The sequence below is a fragment of the Aedes albopictus genome, chromosome 3 (assembly GCF_035046485.1).
Source record: "Aedes albopictus strain Foshan chromosome 3, AalbF5, whole genome shotgun sequence".
Classification (NCBI taxonomy): domain Eukaryota; kingdom Metazoa; phylum Arthropoda; class Insecta; order Diptera; family Culicidae; genus Aedes; species Aedes albopictus.
This window is the reverse complement of record NC_085138.1, coordinates 266,414,509-266,441,322: the sequence shown is the minus strand read 5'-3', so window position 1 is coordinate 266,441,322 and position 26,814 is coordinate 266,414,509. Positions and strand designations below refer to the sequence as shown.

Here is a 26,814-nt window from a genome sequence, read left to right as displayed (position 1 = left end):
TACTGGTTAACTGGCAACATATTTTAGACCAATGAAACTCATAAGAAAAACATGACATTTAGATAACTAACATCAGTTCAAGGTGTCAAGGTGCCGAGAAATGAGTGATCGAGAGGGTGGAAAATATACTCAATCGTTAACGGAGCATGTGGGGTTGGGGAAAGTGAGGTAAGATGCCATTTTTTTTAAACTTTCATCGTTTTCAATGATAAATAGCTTCATGTACTTGGCTTCCAAAGTGTTAACAGCAACTAGGCAATATTTGCTCGATACTTCAGCAAAAATATTCACTTAACTATGTAATGCATTTTCATCGATTTATAGCGATTTCAAAAACATGTTCGTAAAACGGAAGTGGTGCAAAGAGACCACCTGCCATGGGGTAAGATGCCACTTCATGAAAACGTTCAAAGTTACGTCTATCATTTTTCGGACATTTCTGACTCCCTCTGCTCCTCTGGTCCGTTATTTTCGTATGCTCAATAGATGGAGTGTCACTCCTCTCCCCGCTAAACGATGGTCGTCATATTTTAATGACCCCTAACATGAAAAGCGTAGACACTTGCGTAGACATAAACAACCATGCGCCTCCATGTGTGTCTCAATCTGCTTGGAAACACTTGGCTGGTAATAAAATCACCAGAAAACCTTAATTGCAAGCACGAAAAACCGGAAGTTGATAGTTTTCATTGAAAAATCGAAAGATTTTCCATGGGTAGAGTAATGCGGGGCAAAAGTTCGCACCTAACAGACTTCACAAAATAACTATTGAACGAAAAGAAAACAATATCGTTTTTCTTCGTTAAACGGGTCCCTATCATGTTGCCTTCAAAACGTAGTACTAGATTTTTTCGCATTACTTTTGCAGTTTTGGTAATAACATTTTTAAAACAAGTACTCCAATGCGAACTTTTGCCCCATAGTGGGGACAAATGTTCGCATTATGCGGGGCAAAAGTTCGCACCTTGTACAGGGTAGTTTATTGGTGTGATGTTCATTTATTTCATGTTCATCTTTTCACCCTAGCCATGAAATCTGTTTCTTTCTGTTCTTAGCATTACGGTCCACCTGGAATACGACCTGGTGTTCAGCTTTTGTATAGAATGTGTTTTATGAAGACTTCCACAACTATTAGCTAAGAGCTGTCCTTTACAGCGTTACTGAAGTTGTCAAAATACATTGTGGGGTAATAATCATAGTGATACGTGTCGCACAAAATACATGAAAAAAAAACAAATAAGCAGCAAAACTGTCGAACGGGACCGTTATCGAATCTTATCCCCGCAGTATGGTGATATATTATAATTGTAAATTTACAAACTAAGCTATGAAAGACCCCGGTAAAGTAGATGAACATCAGACCTTCAGAAACATACGAAAAGACACGACGAGGATCACGAAGAAAAAGTTTTAAAATGTTTTTTTTTTAGCAATTTTTCATTTATTGATTTAAATTCGTGAGCATAATGATTGTCTTACAATCAATCTTCTTACAAAACTAAGTTCAGATCCTCTGTCGCAACGATTCCAGGGTGCATACTACTCATATTATGCATATATAGTACCCAGACAGCCAGGAGTCGCATAAGAAACCACATTGTACAACGCATAAAGTACTGTTTTAAGTCACTATCGCATATATGGACGGCTGACTGAAAATTTTCATCGCATATGATATTATTTTTTGAACTTATTGCGATGTATCAAGTAAAGTCATACAAGAATACAAATCAACTTGTAAAAGGTACATGGTAGTAGTTGATATTGTGATGTTTTATTGCGATGAACTTTGCTTATTCGCAAAAGCGTGCGAGTGAACTCGCAAAGTGTCACGCGATGATTATACGACTTCGCTTGGTACTTTTCTTGTTGTGTCAGTTTACCTCGCATTGGTGTATGGATGAAATAGCATAAAAGTACAAATAAGCTCGTTAAAGTGTGCATACAAACTCGCATAAGCTAGAAGCATTTATGTTGACATTATGCGATTTGATATGTGATAACAATTATGGAGTTTCTGTTGCACTGTGGATGCAGTGCCAAAAAGCTACAAGAAAGTGAAAAGCCATAATTATGGTTGCAAAGTCATCATTATTTGTTTTGTTGGCTTGATAATCAACAATGGAAGGCGCTAGCCAGAGAGGGGCAGTGAAAACTGTACGGAAAATGGTTCTTCCTTTTTAGCCTGCCAAACACGCACAGCGCAAGTGAACCAAGTGCATTCCAACAAATACTGAGGTGAGTTAGAATATCATGATAATTAATCAGCTTGTTTCATAAGTAGCGTTTGGTGTTGTGTGTGAAGTTTGGCTCGACAATCCAGAGGTCATTAGTTCGATATCGAGCTGTCAAGAATTGATTTTTTTTAGTTTTATTAGGGTAGGTAATCATGAATTGAACCAAATTGCGGCTTTCTGAAGCAGCGGCACTTTTGATCGATTTTTTCATCCACATGGAAATAATTTACTACGGTAAGGTCTCACGTATATGAAAGCCACGGGTATTAGCTTTCCGTAAAGTGGCAAAAAGTTAACATTTGCACCAAATTTCATTGAGAAATTCAATTATTTGTCAATAGTGATTTTAATCTTAATTTGAACCATCGTAATCATAATTTGAACCAATTTTAATCTAGATTTGAACTAGTGGCGGCAGCAGCTCGAGCAATTCCCGCAACAGCCAATTTCATGCTAAACAACTAAAAATCACATGGATCTGCTAATTCTCATAACTCTTTTTCATTAGGCAGTGGAATTTCAGCTCAGAATGTTCGGAATCCTTCAGGAATTCAAAAACTAAATTTGGAATTTTCCATCGCCCAAGAGTAAACAAAGCAACCACTAGCGCAGTCTGCAGGCCAACACTGGAAGCTCGCCCCCATTCACTAGTTCAAATCTAGATTTCAAATGGTTCAATTCAAGATAAGATTCTCCAAGTAAGCATTACTTAAATTTAATAGTTTTATGACAAATAATGCGAAATATTATTTGGTTGGTCGATTCTACGATAAATAAGCTTTCATTTGACGTGTTCACATATTGCGTGTGATACAACGCATGAGCTGTACGAGTGCACCGAAAATGTGCTTTCTCTGGGGGGAAATGGGTGGAATCTCAGTGATTTTTCAATTGCCTGTTTTCTATGACAAAAACGCATTTTTCAATGCTTTTAAAGTCCATGTTATCAGGTTATATTACGGAAAGCTGTTTACCATCTTTTTCGGGACAATATTTGCCTAAAAAATACGTCGTTTTAATGAATTTCGAAATGGTTCAAATTAAGATTACAATTTGACTAGTTCAAAGTTTGATTTCTTACCCTAAGTCGCATAAGATGCTGAGTTACGTCGCAATAGTGCACACGCTGCATCGCATAAGATATCGCTTCAAGTCATATAGCGTTATTATTGTTCCGTCAATGTACGTATAGCGCCTCCACTTTTGTACGCATAAAGCACTTTTGCTGCATCTTATGCGATGTAACTTTAACGCATAAAAGTACGTATAACATGAACATAAACTTCAATATACGTGCAAATTGGTTGTCTGGGTAGTTTCTATACGAAATTATCATTGCTTCAAAGATTCTGAAATTATATTGATCTACTAGACTCTGAAATCTAGTGCGAACTTTTGCCCCACAGCTACTGCGAACTTTTGCCCCACTGTCGAGGTTTTAATAATGTCCTTTTTAGCAAGAAGCACTAGTAGTTTATTGTTTATTCGAGTGCACCTCGCGAACTACTATGGATTAACGATTCTCCGACATAAAGAGGTTATGAGATTCTTCTTCCTGTTACCACAAATTCTTACTGCAAAAGGTCCAAAAATTCGTTCAAAACCCCTAGAATCACATTTTTTCGCATAACTCTCCCAAACCATAACGAAATCGTTCCAAATTTTATTGACGAGTAGCTGACCTGATCATGTGTCGAACCCATACATATTCGCTTGGGTTCTTAACTCGTGCTCAGAAAAAGACTCACTGCGAACTTTTGCCCCATGCGAACTTTTGCCCCGCATTACTCTATGGCGGCTTAGCATCCAGAAGAATGTTTTATGTAAACATATCTTAACACAATTCTATAGGTGGTCAAATTACATCGAGGTATGATTTTATGAGTTGGACCATTTTTCCCCATCTTGGCATTTTGGGCACAGCATTTCGTTCCATACCGCGTTAATGCAGGGCTCTGGCACGATCACGTGAGACGCGTGAAAACTGCAGCAGCGGCGGAACCGATGAAAGTAAAGGTTACGAAGTCTACCCAACAGAGGCCTTTGATGTGACAGGAAGTCCAATAGGTGTGGTGGATGCGACTTGCTCGTGATGCGAGTCACGAAGCTGCAGTATTTCTGGATTGCCCAAGTACATACATTGGAATGACAACGAACAAGCTGAGGAACCGAATGTACGGACATCAAACACACGTGAACACACTAGAGCGAAGGTTATCGGAAGGCCACCAAAACACAGATCCAGAAATACTACAGCTTCAGGAAAAATCTGTGCTAATCCAGCACTGCATTGAGCAACAACACCGATTAAATATCAGCAACCCCTCCATCGTCGATACAACACATAAGAAACAGATTCTGCAAGTGTTGTAGATGTGTCACATCACGACCACCTCCAACACGGTCAACCATCGGACTGATACCGACAACTTGAGCTGTGCGTACGCACACCTCCTCGCTCAAATCAAAAACTAAAGAGCAGAGAGGAGTGCGTCGTCAACAATCCAAAATAACTGACGAGAAACAGCTGATCCAATACCCTAACCTACACTAACAAACCCTACCACCCAAATAACACCAAGAGATACACGCCCACAGTTAAACCCGAACGGCGATTGATAACAGCCGCATTCTTGTGTTCCGCTGATTTCTAGTTTTCGAATTTCTCCCGATTCGTACCACCCACCCAACATCCTACTGGGGTGCTGGTGATGAAGTAAGTTCATAACATCAATCCCATTAGAACCATTAAACATTTTATTAAAATCTACAGCGGAAAAAGTGCAGTGTTTTATGGAATAAAAACCAGACAAACGATCGTGTGCAAAGTACGATCTTTACAAGTTGATTAAGATCGAGTGAGTAGAGAACAAAACTAACAATTCTAAACACAACAGATATGCTTCAATAAATACAGGCCCTGAGGAAGATCCAACCCAAGGATCGAAACGTTGGCAATGATATAAAATTATCAACGCTTTTTCCCGTGACTGAAAGCCGAAAAACTCCGTAGCTAAGTCCGTTAAAGTAGAGAAGATCAAGGTCATTATTCCCAAGGCTGCACGAGTCCACCCATTCGTCTGATCTGTACCGGGAAATCCGTGAACAACAGGCATCCAACGGGTGGTCCAAGGTCCCCGGCCTTCAAGAAAGGTGCAGTGAACATATCACAGTGCAGGTAACGCAGCTTGACCTGAACCACTGTGACGCGACTCGGCAACTGTTTTGTCAGGCTATTTGTGAGTGGAGGACGGATATCGCCATCATAGCGGACCCATACCGAGTACCTGCCGGCAATGGCAGTCGCGGATGGACCCAGATAAATGGTGGCGATATGGACGACGGGTAAATACCCCGTCCAGGAGTTGGTGTCTACTACCTATAGGCTATATTACCTATAGTTTATTAATTCCATTGCACCTGACTGGGAGACGACGCGTCGTGGCAGTAGCTGATTACTTGACACATGGTAATTAGCTGGCTAGATGCGAATATCAAAACGGGACATGCCACAAAAGTTCAGCCTATTGGACGCAGTGAAGAAAAAAAAAAAAAAAAAAAAAAAAAACGCAGTTGCTGGACCGCATGATGACCGTGCTAACAGGGCGAAGGCCGGTGGTAAGAGCGGGTGACTTAATGCCCGGGCTGTGGAATGGGGAAGCCATTTCACGAACTAGCGGGGTCAGAGACACTGGCCATACTAGATGTCAACCTGGCTAATGTCGGTAGGTACCAAGAGTACCTTTAGTCGGAACAGTGCGGAGTCGACTATTGACGTTACTTTTTGTAGTCCTGGCCTAACAAGTAGTTCAAACTAGAGAGAAGACGATAACTACACTCACAGCGATCACTTGGTGGTTCGCTACAGTATCAACTACAATAACATCAGGCAGCGGGTAGAGGAAAAGGCGGCCAATCAAAGATCAACCCATCGCAGGTGAAAGACATCATACTTCGACGAAGGGGTATTTAGGAAGGTGCTCCACCATGAGCAAAGCCTACTTGGTTTAGAAGGCGACGAGCTGGTAGCGGTGCTCTTGCGTGCGTGCGATGAGACTATTCCTAGGCGAGTCCACCCTAGAAACGGAAGACCACCTGCTTACTAGTGGACTCAAGCGATTGCTGACCTGCGCCGCGCCTGCCTACGGTCTGGAAAGCTCGAGGAGCACGATCTGAGGAAGAGCGAAACAAGCAGCGGAAGGTGTTCGCCGCCGAAAAAGCTGTGCTGAAGACCGAGCTAAGGGGAAGCAAAAAGGCCTGCTTCAAGGGTCTCTGTCAGAGTGACAATGCGAATCCGTGGGGTGACGTCTACAGGATCGCAATGACCAAACCAAGAGGTGTAATGGCACCTACAGAGCAATCTTCAGAGATGTGGGAAGGGATCATCGAAAAGAGAGCCGGAGACTGGGGCTGGCTATGAGGAGATGGTCACTGATCTGGAACTTGCGGGGATAACGAAGTCCCTTAGCGTCGGTAAGGCCCCAACTCCAGGCAGAGTTCCGAACCTTGCCCTAAAAGAAACTATTGCAGTAACTCCCGAGATGTTCAGATCTGCTATGCAGAAAGTCCTGGACGAGGATGTTTTCCCAGATGCATGGAAGAGGCAAAGCCTGGTTCTGTTGCCAAAGGCGGGGATCATCCTTAACAGTATGCTGAGGTGTTAATGGTCTCTCGAGCAGCCAGTTCGGCTTCCGGAAGAGGAGTTTGACCGTCAGGTACCAGTGGGTTGTCTCAATTTGATATCTAAAAGGCTTGCTGGACATTTCCCAAAATAATTGAAGAACACATGATGCAGTCTTACTTAACGCCGGACTTATTGAAAGAGAATGCATTAGAACAGGTTTGAACATTTAGTTAAACCTATATGAACATAGCATGATCAGCATTAGCCGACTATGATTTAGTGGAGATGCTGTTGGCTGTAATTTGTTCCATGGAATACGTCCGTTTGTTTGTGGTACAATCATCCTTTTCACCTCGTGAACACGAAACGCCAGAAAACTCGTAAATCCCATTTAATAACAGTAGTATTTTCGTTTATCACTACTTTACCGCACATGCTTGTTAAAACCTTATTAGGCTATGACATTCGGGTTCCTTATCACTTCCATGCCTCGCACGTATCCGTTATCTTGGTGTGCAAAAATGATCGAAGAAACGCCTCCCCGAAGCAATAAGCTCTACATTTTAGCACCAGTCAGCTGTTCCACGCTAATAGCATCAATTTATGGAGCTTCGGTATATATCCCAAGCAACACACTTGGGCATTAATAAGTTCCTGTAATTTGTATGTAACTATATTGAAAGTTATGCCATTTGAACCAATAGTCTTATTAACGACTAAATTGCAACCAAAAAAGCGCAAGAGGTGGAGCCAATATAAAACATCCATTCGTGATTTAAAAGGTTTTAATACGCAATCGAATTATAACCAAGATACAACTTATAGTCGACTTAAAAAATGGTGACCGATTCGACAACTAGTCAGCTAGTCATCGCAATCGTCACTGCCAGTTATTATGTATGCATCAACAGTTTCGTTCATGTGATCAATAAATTGTTTGCATAAATATACCGCAAATAAGTCTGACCGAGAACGTCAATTTGTATGCCGTTCCAGATTTATCGGTAAGTTACGCATTTTAGCTCCGTATTCTCAACGCGCCTCAGTCTACGTATCATTTTGCGAGTGAAAATTCAGGCATTTGTGGTAAGAATTACCTCGCCATATTGCTTTGGCGGAGTGCATTTCAGCAGCTTATTAATGCACCCATAAAATGCTGAAAATTAATTTTAGTATGTAGAAAGATACTATTTGCTGAATGATGTCTATGGGAATCCGCATTGACAAAGTACAACAATGCTGCACGCGGTACACGGAACCGCCAAATTACCAAAAATTGGATTGTTTTGACGCAATCAGTTCGGCCCAATAAGTCAACATTTGAGTGAATCGATTAAACTCACGCAAGGTAAATTGCCTTTACCTCCAACTAAAAATATATTCAAGAGTAGGTAAATTCAACCCAAGACTCCCTTCATTCAACCCAAATTCGGGTAAATCTACATTTACCCAAAATTGGCTTATTGGCCTCAAATACCCCCGTTGGATAGACGCATCTCTGTTCATTTACGGCAACATCTGTGGGGGAGAGAGGAAAACCAACCTAATTTTGGGTAACTAATCAAATTGATATGCTCATAGCTCATATTAGGGTAAAATGGACCCAAAATAAGGTAGTTTGAATTTTTCGTGTAGGGCATAAATAAGCAAAAAAGCAGACACTTGGACATGTACTCCCCATTTACGTCGACAAGAGGCTGTCCATTTATTACGTAACAAAAATTTCACGTTTTTTGTAAAAAATGTAAACCTATAGTAAAATTTTTCGTGGGAAACTCCTAATATTTTTGTACGTTACGTTAGATTTCTCAAAACCCCATATATTCAAATCTTCCTAGTGGTAGGTATCAGTCGTACTGCGAAAATGAGGCAGAATTTTTTTATTGGGTCAATATTATGCTTCCAATCAGATTTTTTTTTCTAGCTTACCACGTTAATTTAATAAAATTTGGAATATATCGATAAATTTATGAAGAAATGGTTACATTTTATTTGTACATGATTTCGTTGTTTTTGAAACATTTTGGTTTTTAATAGTGCATTTTATATTTTTCGTGATCACAAAAACATTTTGCCGCACATTTTGGAGCTTCTCTCTCTCCTGTCAAAATTATTCGTTATGTTCTAAATAAGTTCCAGTTGCAACATGTTTATAACAATCAGAATCAATGTTTTGGTTGATTTGGTTTGTAAACGGTTGTAACTAAGATTCGTTGAAACAATCAGATTATACTTCAGTTACAAATTGGTTTCGCAAGTTTCGACTAATGATGACGTTTGTTTCCATTTTGCTAGTTGTTATAAAACTGTTACACCTCAGTTTGCCATTAACAACAGGATTTTTGTAGGTTTTAATTTTGTTTGTTTCATGAAAACTCAGTTGCAACATGTTTGCAACGATGATCATTTCCATTTTAGTTGCAGGTGCTACTTGGGATCTCCTGAGGTAGGTACCTACGTACGTTCTATCATCACCGTACCAGAGGATTCCATGCATAAGCTCCAAGCGGCAGACCCACCAGAAACGTACGTAACGTAAAATTTTATGCGACCCATTAACAGAAAACACCAGCAGCCGGCGACGAGGAAGGCCAACACTGATATGGTGTCCATCCAGTAGCTATTGCTGGAGCAGCAGTCATCCTCACTGCTTCAAATCATCCGATGAGCATGATCCATTTTGTACTGCCTGGATTACTTCTGGCCGGGGTGCTGGGTTGGTTACTCCCGGGCCAAGCAGTGGCGAGGATGTGACTTGAATAAAACAGCATCACCCAAACTGTTACGGTCGTTTGAAGGATCATCCCATTAATAAACTGTTATTTCGGGGTTTGTTCTATGGACTTGGATTTCTGATATTCTTCCCTCTTTTCGCCAAGTCATCGTGCCATGAATGGAAGCGCAGTCAGTCGGCGTGATGGTCGACTACACAGAAGTGGAAAAGTTTATTGCGAGGTCATGCTGCTGTCCATTGGCATTCCACAGCTTCGGTTCGGTTGACTTTTGAGGCGTCGTCGTCGTCGTCATCGGAGGGGTCATTTGGCAGCGGGAGAAAAGAGAAGTGTTGTGGAACGGAAAATGGGTGGTAGCAGATTTGGAGCCCGTTTGGAGCTTGCACATACAGTTGAGTTCAAAAATAATTCGACAGATAGCTTGTAAAGCATAGCTTCTAGTTTCTGAGTGCTTGTTTCCATCTGCTTCAGAGAAGCTTCACATTAAACCTTTTACTTGGCTAATTCTGTCAAGTGACTTTTGGCCACTACTTTAAGGTCGCCGAATACGTGCTAGCCATGAGTTGTAGGGGCGGAAAAAGTCGAGATTTCATAATTGTTTTTATGGATTTTCCTAAATGTTGAGTGAGTGGGGCGTTGAGTCGTAAGCCAGAGGCTTCTGACCCAAAAATTATCAGCCTTTATTTCATTGACACAATTTCTGCACTTGGGCACATTTCCATGATTTGAATATTTGATCACTTGCAGGCTGGAAGTGCACAAACCGACGACGATGACGACGACGACAATTCAAATGAACGATGATGATTCCGTGTTTGGTGAAAGCGATGAGCAGCGATGACGACGACATTGCCGCCAATAAAAACTGGGTCGTACTATCAAATCATACACGTATATGGGGAACTGACAAGCCGTTTCCATCAAGTGGGGCGTCAATTTCGATTTGAAACGGTGACTTGCAGTATGGCAGCGCGCCTGGACTTCGATAGCCACCAGCAGTCGTTGGATGGTTGGTATGTAGCCTATGATGATGTCGTGTTGGTTTGGAGGATCCGTTCCTAATCGTGTCGTCGCCCGTTTGATGTTTTGAACTTCGGCACCTTATAGTCCGTCGTGTTTCTTTTGACGGTCGTTGTTGTTGTTGAATGTTGCACGCCTTGTCTTTTTTAAATGTTGCCGTTTGAAATGGGCGTGAACCCATTTTCGGGAGCCTATCACGGATACTGCGGTGCGTTCAAGTCACGCTTCGGTGGCAGAAAAGTGCTGAGCTGATTCCGATGAAAGTGATACTAATTAGATGGAGTCGCGATAGACGTGATTGACTAACACTTAACCAAAAAGGAAGCAATGGTTATGAAATAAAGTAAAAGTGTTTTGGAAAGCTTTTAACATTCAGTAGTTATCATTAGGAATCAAAGCAGCTATTATAACAATCACCTTTGCTTTGAATTTGCATAACATCAAGTACCGTGATTTCGGGTGAAATTGATCACTTTTCGTAGTTTTTAGCGAATATTTATTGAATACTTATCGATGTGGATAAATTTTAATGCTTTAAAACAAGTACGACCATGGTTTTCATCAGTCAAAGAGATTAAAAATTCTACTGCAAATCATTTTGTTACAAAAAATATCATTTGAAACAAAAACTCAAAAATTTTAATTTCGGGGTGAAATTGATCAGACAGTGTAATGTTTTTTTAAGTGCTAAAAATATGTTTTCCTTCTGAATAAATCATCCCGGAATGCGAAAAGCTGTGCAAAATTTTTACAAGTTCACTCAATTTTTAATTATTCAAGTTTAAAGTTTAATAAATCTTAAGAAAACGCCCGAAAGTATGCAATTTTCATACTAAATATGTTATAACTTCCGGAAAAGTACAATTTTATGCATAAATTGCAATATTTATAGAACTTTTGATATTGAAATCGGGTTTAGCGAATACTTGGCAGCTAGAAACATTCATTCGAATATTCATTACATTTGCGATACAGCTACGGTAACAAAAATTTGGAAGTGTCGTTGAAATCCGTCTGACAGACAGTTTCGGAAAATATTGAATTTAATATAGAAATATGTGATTAATTGGCTTTGAAACATGTAAACTCACCATTCAATGACTCTTGAGCCAGACGATAAACATTTTTTACAAATTGTATTAAGTTTAAAACGTTATTTTTAACAAATAAAAATGGTTCTCTCGTCGATCAATTTCACCCACTGATCAATTTCATCCGAAATCACGGTAATTTACTTATTTAAACTCTAACAGCTCCCAGCCCAAGTTACTTTTCAATGGCCAATTCGGCTTCAACATTTGTGCGTAATTGCTCCTGAAAGCAGTGCCATTTTTCAAAGCAGTAGATCGTAACTCACGTCTTTCACTCAAATCACTTATTGTCAGAAAGCGTAGCATTTTTTATTACCTAATACTAGTTGTAGAATACATAGAAAGGATAAAGTACGATCCACAGGTTTGAAAGAAAAAAAAACATTCCCAAAATCAGTTACACTCTTTTGAAATGTTGGTGTTGGTGCCCAATTAGTCTCTTAGGGGTTTCTACTGATTAGATTATACTCGTGGTCCTTTCTGTCTAAAATTCTTAAAGATGTTATGAATAATTTCTTCCTGAGAATAACAGGAATAGGGTAAGTGTACCAATTATGGCTATAGTACCAATTATTCGCCATAGTCGATTTTCACCCTTTAACGATATATATAAACAATAAAAAAAATGTGAACAACAGATCACGTTCACAAAAGATGGTTGCACTCATTTGAAGTCCACATTTTGCTCAAGTTATGGTAGAAATAAATCATTTTCCTTAAAGTTTCGGCTTCCTTGCACCCCTTTTCGCCATAGTGTACCAATTATGGCTAATCCCATAAGAAATGCATGTAAATAGTGCGAAAAGGAACGAAGTTAAAAAATTAAGCCATAACTGGAACAGGGTTCCTATCATTGGCACACGCTGTAATAAATACTAAAAGTAGTTTTGGATCCGTTTTTATATTTTTCCTGTAAAGTATGGAAACTAAACTATCTTTTAACATATTGGTGACATTCGTTGGTCTTTTCGTTATTTTTGTACAAATATTTTTCCTTAGGTAGTGCCATGGTTGGTACAGGCACCCTATTCTTGTTTAGTTCTGGCAGCAGTTTTCTGAGATATACTGAACCATTTTCTACAGGGTGAGGAAAAAGTATCCGTGTCTTTTTTCTCAGTGTATAACTCTTTACTGACAGTCAGGCCCGTGCACAGAAGTGGCGACAAGGGAGGGGTTTTTCCCAATTTCGGCAAGAGGCGGAGGGGCGCCTAGTGTATGAAGCGTCGGTAATGGGGAGGGTTTAACCCCCAAAACCCCCCCCCCTTGTGCACGGGCTTGCTGACAGTTGCTGAAATAAGCGTACCTACCTGCTCCACCTGAAGGACACTGTAACACCATGGGTAGGAGAGTTTTTCCTGGATTACTTCTGGACATTTCAGTATGATTGGGTTCCATTTCACAAAGCTAAGAAGATATTTGAGAAATGCGCCGCGCTTTTTCCTGGATATTTAACAAAAGATCAGTGCTTTTGGATCTCTCCGGATCTAAACTCGATGAACTTTTCTGTGTTATCTATTCTTGAGCCCAGGGCCTGCGCTATATAGCATGATACCTAGAATCGTTTGAAAGCTAGTTAGACCAGATCCTGGGATGCAATTTCTTTGGAAAAGGTATCGAACATTGTCGATAATTTTCCTAAGTAGTTGAAGACATGTGTAAAAGCAAATGAGGGACTTTTCGAAACCACTTTGTAAAATTGAGGAAGCATTTGTTTGTACCTTTCATCAATGTAAATATTCTAAAAATATCTTGAATGGAATTGAAGATATGGCTTAAACATTTCACATGGATACATAATTTTACCCCACCCTGTACAAAGTATTTACAAGAATTGCAGGAATTTCTTTCGGAGTTTTGTAATTTTTTGGAAACTCTAGGGTTTGATTTTACTTAGTTAACTTTTGACCCATTGAAATGGAACCCATGATCTGCTGATTTATTATTAGTTGAACTATAGCAAGAATTTCAGACGGATTATTTGGAATAGTGCTGAACCAAATTTGTCCAAAGAGAATTTCATTGGATGAGTATGGTTGAGAATTTCTTTGGATGAGCTCTTGATAGATTTTCTTCTTGAATTAAGGATGTAATTTCTGCAGAGTTTCCATAAATTCCATGTATTCTGCAGCATGCAGATGAATTTAGCAGAGAAATCATATGTCAAATGTTGAGAGAAAATCAAAAGTATTGCATTATTTTTCGTTAACATCGACCAAAAATTTGTCCCGGATTCTCCCAAAGATTTTCCAGAAATTTAACAGGAAATTTTATTAGAAATATTGTCAAAAAATCTATCAGGTGAACCGTAGCTATTTGCTTGGCGAACGGGTTGCGGTATCGGTTGCATATCGATTTAACGTAATAGTTGCCGTGTTAGAGATCAGTGGTGGCCGGAGAGTCGTCGGGTAGGTCCATGTAACGTAGTTCATATACCGCGAAAGAGTACGGCCGATTGGAGTCCATACTATTGCCTTCCTGGTAAGGGGATACTGATTGTCGTTAGAGGCTGTTTTGATTATCGGCAACAAAGTCTTTTTAATTTGTAAAACGAGTAGGTATGGCGCCTTCTTCAGGGGAAACTGTAGTTATTATTGGTTTCATTACAATATTTTTAGTATACTACACATTTTTAACTTACAATAAAGTATTCGTTTTTGGTTTGGGGTTATGGCGAACTGTAACTATCGGGGTTTTATAATGTTGGTACATGCTGTAAATTATAAATCTTTAGTGTTTCCGTTATGGATTTTTGTTCGAAATTATTTTAAACTTACACTAACTGCGGTGAACCTTTCCACCAAGAGAAAGATTGCAAAACCGCTGCACCAAACAACAGTAAGGTCCAACCAACAGAAGACTAAAAGCGCGCAAAAATAGTATAGAAACTAATTTTAAATTTTAGTTTTTCACCTCAGTTAGTGTAAGTTTAAAATAATTTCGAACAAAAACCTGAATCAACAATTTGCCGCCATAATACTCGATTTACAGATGCAGTTCTCCAACGTCGGTCACGCCCAACACTCGCCAGATCACGCTCCACCTGGTCCGCCCATCGTGCTCTCTTTGCTCCATGCTTTCTTGTACCAACCAGATGGTTATCAAACACCAACTTTGCAGGGTTGTTATCAGGGCATTCTTGCAACATGCCCTGCCCACCGTATCTTTCCGGCTTTGGTCAATTTCTGGATGCTGGGTTCGCCGTAAAGTGCAGCGAGCTCGTGGTTCATCCTTCTCCGCCACACACCGTTCTCCTGCACATCGCCGAAGATCGTCCTTAGCACCCGTCGCTCTTCTACCACCTCGAAAGTATCCCCGTCTATCGTAACATTGCTGCCAAGGCTTGTCCTAGTCGCATTCACCACCTGTCCGACCTTTGCTGCTTCACGTTTCAGGCGGGTGTACAGCTCTGCCACTGCCACCGTTCCAAATGTTCTAGCAATAATATCCATGCTGGAAAAACTTGTAATTAGAAGGCACGAAATGTTGCTAATTGGCAAATTGAGAGATGAAATTTGTGAAAAAAAATCGCGTTCTGGTGGGATTCGAACCCACGACTCCGTATTCGCTAGACCGGCGCTTCAACCAACTAAGCCACAGAACAGGTAATGGTTCTGCGGAATAGAAAGCCAAACTGACTCCGAAGCCGCACCGTGAACACTCTTATTTCACAAACTCATCTCATTTTTCGGCTTAGATGCCAGTCCACAACACACTCCTATTTGTGCCCACTAACTACAAGTGCGAGCGAATTATTTATATGAAGCCTACTCTCTAGGCTGACCATCCGTCCCGTATTGAACGGGACAACACAATTTTCAAACACTCGCCACTGCAGCACAGTTAATGTTTTTGACTCAATCATTCGGTCTTTCCAGCTGAATTTGCATTATTATCAATATGCAGTTCTGTTTTTGAGCATTGATTTATTTTTTGTTGGGTTTCCAAAAAGTGTCCCGTTTTAAAACGGGACAAATCTGGACAGCCTACTACTCTCGCACTCCGCATACCTAGCCACCAGGCAGTTTGTTTTGATGGTGTCTAATTAGTATGCGTCGAGAGCTCGGCACGGTCGGACGCTCGGACGACCGAACTGCGCCAAGTGACGCAAGCAAGAGTACAATGATACATATTGCCCATTTTACTGGCATTTTACCAGATTAGCTGGTATGTCTGAAACATACTGGAAAAACTTGTAATTATCCATGTCATCCGCAAAACAGACAAATTGGCTGGATTTCGTGAAGATCGTTCCCCGGCTGTTGAGCCCGGCTCGTCGCATCACACCTTCCAGGGCGATGTTGAATAGTAGGCAGAAAAGTCCATCATCTTGTCGTAGTCCCCGTCGAGATTCGAATGAACAGGATAGTTCACCCGAAATCCTTACGCTGTTCTGCACACCGTCCATCGTTGCTCTTATCAGTCTAGTCAGCTTCCCGGGAAAGCTGTTCTCGTCCATAATTTTTCATAGCTCTGTGCGATCGATACTGTCGTATGCCGCTTGATGAACTTGATGAACAGGTGATGCGTTGGGACCTGGTATTCACGGCATTTCTGGAGGATTTGCCGTACGGTGACGATCTGGTCCGTTGTCGACCGGCCGTCGACGAAACCAGCTTGGTAACTTCCCACGAACTCATTTACTTTAGGTGAAAGACGACAGAAGATGATCTGGGATAGCACTTTGTAGGCGGCATTCAAAATGGCGATCGCTCGAAAGTTATCACACATTAATTTGTCGCCTTTCTTGTGGATGAGACAGATTATCCCTTCCTTTCACTCCTCCGGTAGCTGATTGGTTTCCCAGATCTTGACTGGTGCAGACAGGTGGCCAACTTTCCGGGCCCATCTTGATGAGTTCTGCTGCGATACCATCCTTACCAGCCGCTTTGTTGTTTTTGAGCTGGTGGATGGCATCCTTCACTTTCCTCATTGCACCAACATAGTCATTTCCTCCGCTGCCTTGGTCCTCCGTGCCTACATTCTCTTCGCCATTTAGGTGCTTGTCGAAGTTCTGCTTCCACCTTTCGATCACCTCACGTTTGTCTGTCAGGAGGCTCCCGTCCTTATCCCTGCAGATTTCGGCTTGCGGCACGTAGCCTTTGCGGGATGCGTTGAGCTTCTGGTAGAACTTACGTGTTTCTTGTGAACGGCACAGCAGTTCCATTTCCTCGCACTCCACTTCTTCCAGGCGGCGCTTTTTGTCCCGGAAGAGACGGGTTGTTGTCAGCTTTATCGAAATAATTATCCGTCCCTCCAGCGAACCATCGTCCTCTGATATTGGCACTCATTCAGATAAAGGAATTGGCGTTGTGCTGTTATCGTGATTGAACACCAGGTAGATGATAGCTATAGTCGATGATAGCGCCACGATAGGACCTGACGTCGATAATGATGGAGAAGTGTCGTCCATCAATCAGAACGTGATCGAAGTTCGATTTTGCCTGCCTTTTGGTGATCTCCAAGTGTAACGATAGAAAAGCTGTGTTGAAAAAAATTGTTGCGTATGACCAAGCTTTTGGAAACGACACTTTCCGTTCACTAGCAGAATTTTCAACCCGTCTGTCAATTTATTTTCTTCTTGACCTACCCGAGCGTTTAGGTCTCTTATGATGATCTTGACGTCATAGGTCAACGATCGTACGCTCATTCGAGGTGCGGGTAGAGTACGTCCTTGTTAGCAACAGTGATCCAATGTAAGGGTTGTGCACATTGATTATGTAGAAATTGCAAAAACGGCTCTTGATCCTCAACCAGCAAATTCTTTCGTCGATCTACCAACTATCGTTCACGTGTCTCGAGCAGATTAAAGCTGATCAAAATATTCACACCTCCTTCAATTACAATGCTAGACTCACGGTCATTCTGGAGATCGAGTGTTCGGATGCTCCCCCCGATGAAGCTGAGAAAAATCTGCAGTTACAGTTTACAGTCCTGTTTTCTCGCTGGAGTCATTGCCATTGGTCTTGGTTGCAATTGTTTTGGTTTTCGACTAGCTCGCAGGGCCTGACGCTAAGCTCCTAACTTCCGGGAGAACCATGAGGAGCTGTTGAACTCAGTGTCCTTCACTGGTACTTTGGCTTTGATTATCCACACCTGATACGAGAGGAACAGAGGTTGCTGGAAGAAGCAAACCCTCTCTTCCCTGTCTGCATGTAACCATAGTTCTCAATTGGATTGATTATCTGAACTTACCCAAGAATGCTCGAGTAGCACGACTGGTGCCACGACAAGGTAGATATACTGGGAAAAGGCTTATTGTCTTATGGTATATATAATGCGTTACACGATCCGTTGCTTTTACTATATCAGAAACATTCTATACCCAACATTTCAATAAAAATTCGGGTCGAAGATTTATTCATAAAAAAGTAAAATAACTATGCACAGAAAAATCAATCCTCATTATTATCTCCCCAGGGAGCAACGACTAAAAAGTTATTCTCGTTGCAGAGAGTATCGCCAATTTTTTCCATCGAAAAGCCATGTCATTTGCAGCATTACGTGACTTCTTATTGCACATCAAAATACACTCGCATGAAGTCTGGTGAGCGACAATAAGCTGCTATGAAATTGCGTCGCAAAAAAATCCACGCACCTGATTTTGACGTCATAAAAGAACGCCCATAAAAGAACTCCATTGACTTTCCGCAAATTCACGCTAAATCCAGCCTTAGCAAACATGTAATCCACAAAACTTCCCCGAAAGTGGTTGTTCGACGAAAGAATGACGAAACGTTGACTGCTGTTGCGAAATGGGGTTGCATATCGGTACGGAGTGGCATATTGTTTGGATAATCTAGCACCGCGTAGCGCAAACCATACGATGGAAATTTGACGAAGGAAAAGAGAACGGGACGTTATTCTTTCCAGCCTCACTCCCACGCGCTGAAGCTGAACCGACCTGAACTGCATAGCCAATACTTTCTATACCTACAAGCCGCTTCAGCAAAAGGAACGGGGAAAATACGGCGAACCGTTCTGCGTGTACAATGTGGCGATAATGGCATCAGCATAAGAAATGGATCAAACCGCAGAATGGCATCCAGCGCAAGAAGCAGCAGCAGTCAGTCATCTGCAGGCTCTCTCCCCGGTGCACAGTGTACAAATTCGAGCGAAAAAACGGACGCAATTCAGTTCCAGTCGCTAAGCAATCGACAGATATCCATTCCTAAGCAAAAAACTCCGGGGAATCGAATGGTGCCAACCCCTTTTCAGAAAAACGTCGCCAAGTGTCTCATTTTGGCCGTTTTCCCCTAAATTTGTCGAAAATACTTGAACATATCAAACTTAAATCCAAAAAAGGTGGGCGAAAACCTTAATATTTCAAAAAGCTTCATGTACCAATGACAGACAACTTAGTTTAGCAAATGTTTTTCACTTTTGATCACAATAAGTGACTCATTTTGTCCAATATCCCCTATAAAATGAGAATATTTGAGAATTTCGGATGATTTTGAACAAAAAACCATGCAAAATCGTTCAAAAGTCATGCTACTGTATGGAGATACGCCAAACGGGTCGTGTCTTGTCAACCACATTCATAGATTGTGTTCCATTTTGTCCAATATCCCCTATAAATAAAGAATATTTGAGAATTTCAGATGAATTACAATAAAAACCATGCAAAGTCATTCAAAAGTCGTGATACTGAATAGAGAAACTCCGAACAGGTCGTCTCTTGTTGATCATATCCAATAATGTTGTCTCATTTTATCTAATGTCGCCTATAAATCAAGAATGTTTGAAAATTTCAGATGAATTTCATAAAAAAAACCATGCTAAGTCGTTCAAAAGTCGTGCTACCTAATAGTAAAACCTAAAACAGATCATCTCATGTTTATTATATTTAGAAATGATGTTTTATTCTGTCATTTTTTCCATACAAATTAAAAATTGTATTCTTGTATAATTGTAAAATTCAAAATTTTATTCAAAGACAAACAATATCAGACTTTTGAACGACTTTACATGGTTTTTTATTGAAATTCATCTGACATTCTCAAATTATCTCAATTTATAGGGGATATTGGACAAAATGAGACACTATCACTGAATGCGATGGACAAGAGATGATCTGTTTAGGGTTTCTCCATTCAGCATCACGAGTTTTGAATGGCTTTGCATGTTTTTTTGTTGAAATTCATTCGAAATTCTCAAATATTCCTTATTTATAGGGGATATTGGACAAAATGGGACATCATCTCTGAATGTGATGGACAAGACACAACCCGTTTGGCGTTTCTCCATGTAGTAGCATGATTGTCTAACGACTTTGCTTGGTTTTTTTGTTCAATTCATAATCAATTCTCAAATATTCTCATTTTATAGGGGATACTGGACAAAATGAGACACTTATTGTGATCAAAAGTGAAAAACATTTACTAAACCAAGTTGTCCAACATTGCCGCATGAAGTTTTTCGAATCAGGGTGCCTCCCAACTTTTTTGGATTTAAGTTTGATATATTCAATAAATTCTGACAAATTTAGGGGAAAATGACCAAAATGAGACACTTGGCGATGTTTTTCTGGAAAGGGGTTGGCACCATTCGATTCCCCGAAGTTTTTTGCTTAGGAATGGGTATCTGTCGTTAGCTTAGCCACTGGAACTGGATTGCGTCCGTTTTTTCGCTCGAATTTGTACACTGTGCGGTGGTGGTGGCGGTCGTGCTTTCGCCTTGTGGTATAGTGTGAAACGGGAAGTCGGGAACCACACGTATTATGATAGATGGATGGAATCGACCCGCCAGCACTGACTGATGCATGGGCTCTTTCTCTCCTTCTCTGTAGGGCTGGGCCCGTCTCGGGAATCAGGCAGGACCACGCGCGTGGCAAGATGGAGAAGCTGCGATAGATGAAGCATGAAATAATGCAGAGCTGGAAAGGGGTGGAATGCGGTATTGATGAGGAGGGCAACGGCGCGGGAGGTACTTTATGCTTTTATTGTTTGTTTATATACAATACACGCCCCCGAAATATTTCCATATTCATGTCTGATGTTTTCGGTTGTTATTTTACTTGGAAAAAGGGGATGGATCGAAGAACGAAATCGGATCTGCCTAGATGAGTCGTGAAATCCGGGATCAGAGGTAAGTGCGATCGAACAGTATCAGACAATGACATGAAATTCGAGAGATTATTGTTGGAAGGAATCGCGATACATATTTTTTTCATAACATTCATTGTTCATTTCATAGTATAATGAATAAGTAGGCCCATCCGATTCGGTAAGCGCATGTGTAATTCATCAATGCCATGTTTAGGGTGACTGGTTCGATACCCGGTAGGTCCAGGAACATCAAGTAATGGCAATTTCTCTGGACATAGAGTATATTCTTGCCTGCCACACGATATATAAATTCAAAGTAGTCATTTACAAACCCGATTTAAAAATACAGTAGAAAACCTGAACGTTGTATTGTAATAGTACTATTTAGAACCATATATTTACAATATACACCACCGCAAAAATAAAAATACAAAAACAATAAGATGTAATGTAGACACCATACAGTGAACTGTAAATAAGATATTTACTATGTATTATACAGGTTGTTAAGTATCGTAACAATATAAAAAAAAAATTTTCTCCATTTATATATTTTTGCAAAACCATACATTTTATTGTAAATGAATTGTTCTAAATACTGATACGTGGGTTTAAATATACCATACATTGTATGGTACATGTATAGTTTTAAACAATAAAATGTACCGTAAATATATTGTTTTAATTTTAATTTCACTACTGGTTTTACATTTTATCAAATAGTTTTGGAATGGTTCTCTTTTGTTATGTTTTATTGTTTTACATTACATAAACCATATAATGTTATATTATTTGTCATATTCCTCCTGTTAATGGCATCTTAGGCTTACCAGCTTTATTAGAATGCGCTTTGGGAATTCTCCAGAGCGTTTTGGATAACCCCAGTCAACCAGTGATCGTATAAGATGTTAAAGTGGAGGCGATATGCGTACATTTTACATGCGACTAAATGGAGACATGCATGCATATGGCCTCCACTTTATCATCTTATGCAGCACCTAATACAGTTGAGTCTCCTATTTATCGATGCCACCCACTTCACGCCCACCGCAATTTCTCAGCTGTCTTACACCCAATCCAGCTGATTTTTTTAGAGCAGTTGGTGCTTACTATAGACTTATCACATTAGAAAAATGAACTAATTTGGTTAGAGGACAGCCTGGAAAACACGGTGGGCGCAAATTGGGTGGCAGCGTCTAATAGGAGACTTGACTGTACGATTACTGGTTGTCTGGGACCCTTCATATATAGGATCACCCACGTCTAAGTCTGAGTAGTCTCTGATTGCATTAACAGTTGAAGCTTAGGCTCCCATGCCCCACCAGCCAGATAACCGGGTTTTGCAAATTAAGCATTATTTGTGGCAACACTTTGAGCGGCATGATGGAACTATGCCGAGCGTTCTAAGTGTTATTTGATCACTAATGTAGTTGCATGAAGTGGATGACAATATAACAACTCATGAGAAAACTGTCAAGTTCGATTCAAATATAAGTTAGGTTAAAAAGCAAACCCGCAGACGAACCTATATTGGAAGTCATTTCAGTGTTCAGTCCAGTCCGTATGTTAAGAATGGCTCTTCATCAAAGATAAAGTTCGTCAATTACATTTTATTCAGTTGTGGTCGAAGGCAAGTTCACATGAGAGAAGAGGAGAAAACTCCCCTAAATGCAAATACAGAAAAAATAGTGTTGAACTCTGATTGACACTGATTTACGGTAATCTAACCTGCGTCTTTCCGGGTTGACCTACATTCGTATTCTTCTCATCGCACTCTACAAACCCAGCCCGCCATATCTCTTAAATCTGCAGTTCTTAGTACATCTGGTTTACCACTTATTTAAACATTTTATTGACTTTAAATTGATGTTTCAACTTATTCACTTTTTTCTCTTTTCTTTTCTTTGCATAAAAAAAGTCACGAACATCAACAAAACAAAGCACGGAAAAAATCTAAAACTGAATAAATAATTAAAAATGCACGGAAAAATAATGTTTCGGAAAAGTGAATGGTTCAAACGTAAGAAAAACAATATAATATACAGGGTGTTAGGTTCCTGAGTGCAAACTTTTTAAAGGGTGATAGAGGACCATAAATGGTGAAAAAAATTGTTCTACGCATATGGTCAAATCTCAACCGTTACATAGTTATTGAACTTCCCATGTTTTTGACTCTCATTGCCTTAACTGGCTATAACTTGAAAATGGTCGAACTTATCGCAATTTTTTTACTCTTATCCGAAAGATTATAGAATTTTCTATCAAATTTCATCTTTGAATCAATTGGTTTAGTTAAATGACTAAGTTTTCTAGAGCAAAATTGCTCAAAATAGTGTGTTTTAATTTGTTTTTATCAATTATCTTTGAAACATGCGTAATAAATAAAAATTCTTTTTTTGGCAAAGTTGTGGCCCCTGTTCCACTCTACAATTCGTTCTTTGAAACCAAACTTCTAGCTCTTATTGTTTTCTTGCAATTTCGATTTAAATGTGCGGCACAGTGCGCAAAAAAGTGCTTACCTCGACAGTTGCAAATTTATGACCTGAAATGCGATGTTTAAATCGAAATTGCAAGAAAACGATAAGAGATAGACGTTTGATGACAAAGAACGAACTGTAGAGTGGAACAGGGGCCACAACTTTGCCAAAGAAAGAATTTTAATTTATTACGCATGTTTCAAAGATAATTGATAAAAACAAATTAAAACACGCTATTTTGAGCAATTTTGCTCTAGAAAACTTAGTCATTTAACTAAACCAATTGATTCAAAGATGCCATTTGATAGAAAATTTAATAATCTTTCGGATAAGGGTAAAAAAATTGCGATAAGTTTGACCATTTTCAAGTTATAGCCAGTTAAGGCAATGAGAGTCAAAAACATAGGAAGTTCAATAACTACGTAACGGTTGAGATTTGACCATATGCGTAGAACAATTTTTTGCACCATTTATGGTCCTCTATCACCCTTTAAAAAGTTTGCACTCAGGAACCTAACACCCTGTATTGTTACATAAAAATGGATTGTAAATGTATAGTAGCTACAATGTGCAAAGCTTTTAGCGAACCATTTCATTACAATACACTTTATTGTAGCTGGTACACTGTATGGTGCAGGAATGGTTTTCGCCAAACACCCTATGGTTAGTTTTTATCCGAGAAGGAAGCTCTCAGTTAATAATTGTGGAAGTGCTTATAAAACACTGAAGCTGAGAAGCAAGTTTTGTCGCAGTTGGGGCAAAATCTTTTGCAGATTTCAGAACCCATCCATACATGACGTGACATTTTAGGAGAGAGGAGAGGTCTCTGATTTCACAGAGAAACAAAAACAAACTATTGTTCTATCTCAAAAGCAAACTCAAGTATCTCTGGCAGATTTTGGGCTGCTGAATCTGAATCTGGGCTGAAATGTGCTTCAGCACGTCACAATTTTGAGATACAGCTCAACTTATTTGGCAAAATATGCAATTTTGTTGATTTGTGATCTCAAGACCATAACTCATGCAACCAATATTTCGAAGCATTTATTCGTTTAATTTGTTTAGTTCATCATTAAATTCATGATTACACTGAATCAACAATTTGTCGTCATAATACTCGAATTTAGCTGCAGCTCTCCAACGCTCGCCGAATCATGATCCACCTGGTGCGCCCATCGTGCTCTTTGCACTCCGCGCTTCTTGTGCCAACTGAATCAGTAGCGAGCACCAACTTTGCATGGTTGTTATCAGGGCATTCTTACAACATGCCCTGCCCATGGTGCACCATATCCTCGCGGCTTTAGCCACCTTCTGGATGCTGAGTTCGCCGTAAAGTGCAGCGAGCTCATGGTTCATCCTTCTCCGCCACACACCGTTCTCCTGCACACCGCCAAAAATCGTCCTTAGCACGCGTCTCTCGAAAACTCCGAGTGCTTGTATCCCCGTCTATCGTATCATTACTACCTAGACGGATCCGGTCGTGTTCGGTTCCGCTTACCAGCATGTACTTTGTTCACCAACAGTCCGACCTTTGCAGCTTCGCGTTTCAGGTGGGTGTACACGTACAAAATTTTATTTTTATATGTTTTATCTGTCCATTTCAGTTCCATTTCTTCACACTCTGCTTCTTCCAGGCGGCGTTTTTTCTTCCGAAAGAGGCGGGTCTGCTGTTTCCGCTTCTGTTTGTAACGTTCCACGTTCTGTCGGGTCCCTTGCTGCAGCATTATCGTCCTCGCTGCGTTCTTCTCCTCCAAAACCGTTCTGCACTCTTCGTCGAACCATTCGTTTCGTTCATTCCGTTCCACGTAGCCGATGGTGCTCTCGGCTGCGTCGTTGATGGCTGCTTTCACTGTATTCCAGCAGTCCTCTAGAGGGGCCTCATCGAGCTCGCCCTCGCCTGGCAACGCGGCCTCGAGATTCTGCGCGTATGCTGAGGCGACATCCGGTTGTTCAGTTGCTCTAGATTGTACCGTGGCGGTCGCCGGTACCGTACATTGTTGATGATGGAGAGTTCTAGGCGCAGGTTGACCATCACCAGGTAGTGGCCGGAGTCGATGTTGGCACCACGATAGTTCCTGACGTCGATAATGTCGGAAAAGTGCCGTCCGTCAATCAGAACGTGGTCGATTGAGATTCCGTCTGCTGTGGTGATCTCCAGGTGTAACGATAAGGGAGGCTGTGTTGGAAAAAGGTGCTATGTATGGCCATATTTTTGGAGGCGGCTAAATCAATGAGTCGTAGGCCGTTTTCGTTCGTCTGCTGGTGGGCGCTGAACTTACCAATCGTCGGTCTGAATTCCTCCTCCTGGTCTACCTGAGCATTTAAATCTCCTATGATGATCTTGACGTCGTGGCTTGGGCAGCAATCGTACTCGCGTTCGAGCTGCGCGTAAAATGCGTCCTTGTCATCATCAGTACTTCCGGAGTGTGGGCTGTGCACGTTTATTATGCTGAAGTTAAAGAATCGGCACTTGATCCTCAACCTGCACATTCTTTCGTCGATCGGCCACCAACCAAGCCATCACGCGCTTCTGCATTTCACGTGTGTTGCCGCAGCTCTGGTAGATGGTATGATTACCTCTAAACGTTTGCACCATGGATCCTGTCCAACACACCTCCTGCAGCGCAACGATGCCGAACCCGCGGTCTTTCAGTAGATCGGCGAGTATGCGGGTGCTCCCAATGAAGATGAGAGATTGGCAGTTCCACGTACCGAGTTTTCAATCGCAATTCCTTTTTGTTCGCTGGGGTGTTGCCGTTGGTCTCGGTTCGTATAATTCTGTTGCTAATTTTCCGTTACAATGTTTTTTTACGGGTGGCTCGTAGGGCCTGACACCAACCCCCTACTTTCCGGAGGACCATAGTGCACAGTTGAGCTTAGAGTCCTTCCCTGGCACTCGGACGTAGATCAGCCGCCCCTAACATGGGGATCAGACGCTGTTGTGAGCCGCTCCTCCTGGAGAACAGACGCTCAGGTTTGCCGAGGCAACCCCCCCCCTTCTCTGTTAGCCTACGACCAAAGTTCCCACCGGGGTTGGTTACCCAATCTTCCTTAAGGTTGCTCATAGTTTCCGGCAGGTACCACGAGGAGGTAGGGATAAGAGTTGCTGGGCAGAGGCTAGTGGATCATTTTCGATTTTCATGAAACTTTCACAAATAGCTTAAAATGTGAAAACATAACTGTGGAAATGAAAAAAACAGTATGGGGCAATTTACAAATCACGTGGACCAAAATACCCGTGGACTTACATCGAAGAAGAAATTAGTCTTTGGTTTTTCACATTTTCATCTACCATTCGATCCAAAATTGAATCCAAGTGTCATCTTATGATTTTTATCTTAAATTAGTTTTGTACGATTTCTGTGGTTCAAAACTCGTTGCTCAAACCATTATCTCGCAAACAATTCTTTGCCAGATTATCTATTGAACTTCAATCATCAAACATTCTTAAACTATTATCGAATCTACAATCTGATGGGCCATGATTGATGTGAAAAATATCCGCGTTGATCGCAATCACAAACCGTCACGGTAGACAATTGTGACGCAAGAAAATTAAGCCCCTGATAATCAGCAATTACGACGC

At 40.8% G+C, this 26,814-nt stretch overlaps 1 long non-coding RNA gene across 1 annotated transcript; it reads left to right on the top strand.

The window, feature by feature from the left end:
- Positions 1-4,837: 4,837 nt before the first annotated feature.
- On the top strand, positions 4,838-5,252 carry LOC134291656 (uncharacterized). Its single transcript, XR_009999213.1, has 3 exons — positions 4,838-4,953; positions 5,011-5,095; positions 5,155-5,252. It is a non-coding gene; the product is annotated as an uncharacterized LOC134291656 (long non-coding RNA).
- The last annotated feature ends 21,562 nt before the right edge of the window (positions 5,253-26,814 follow it).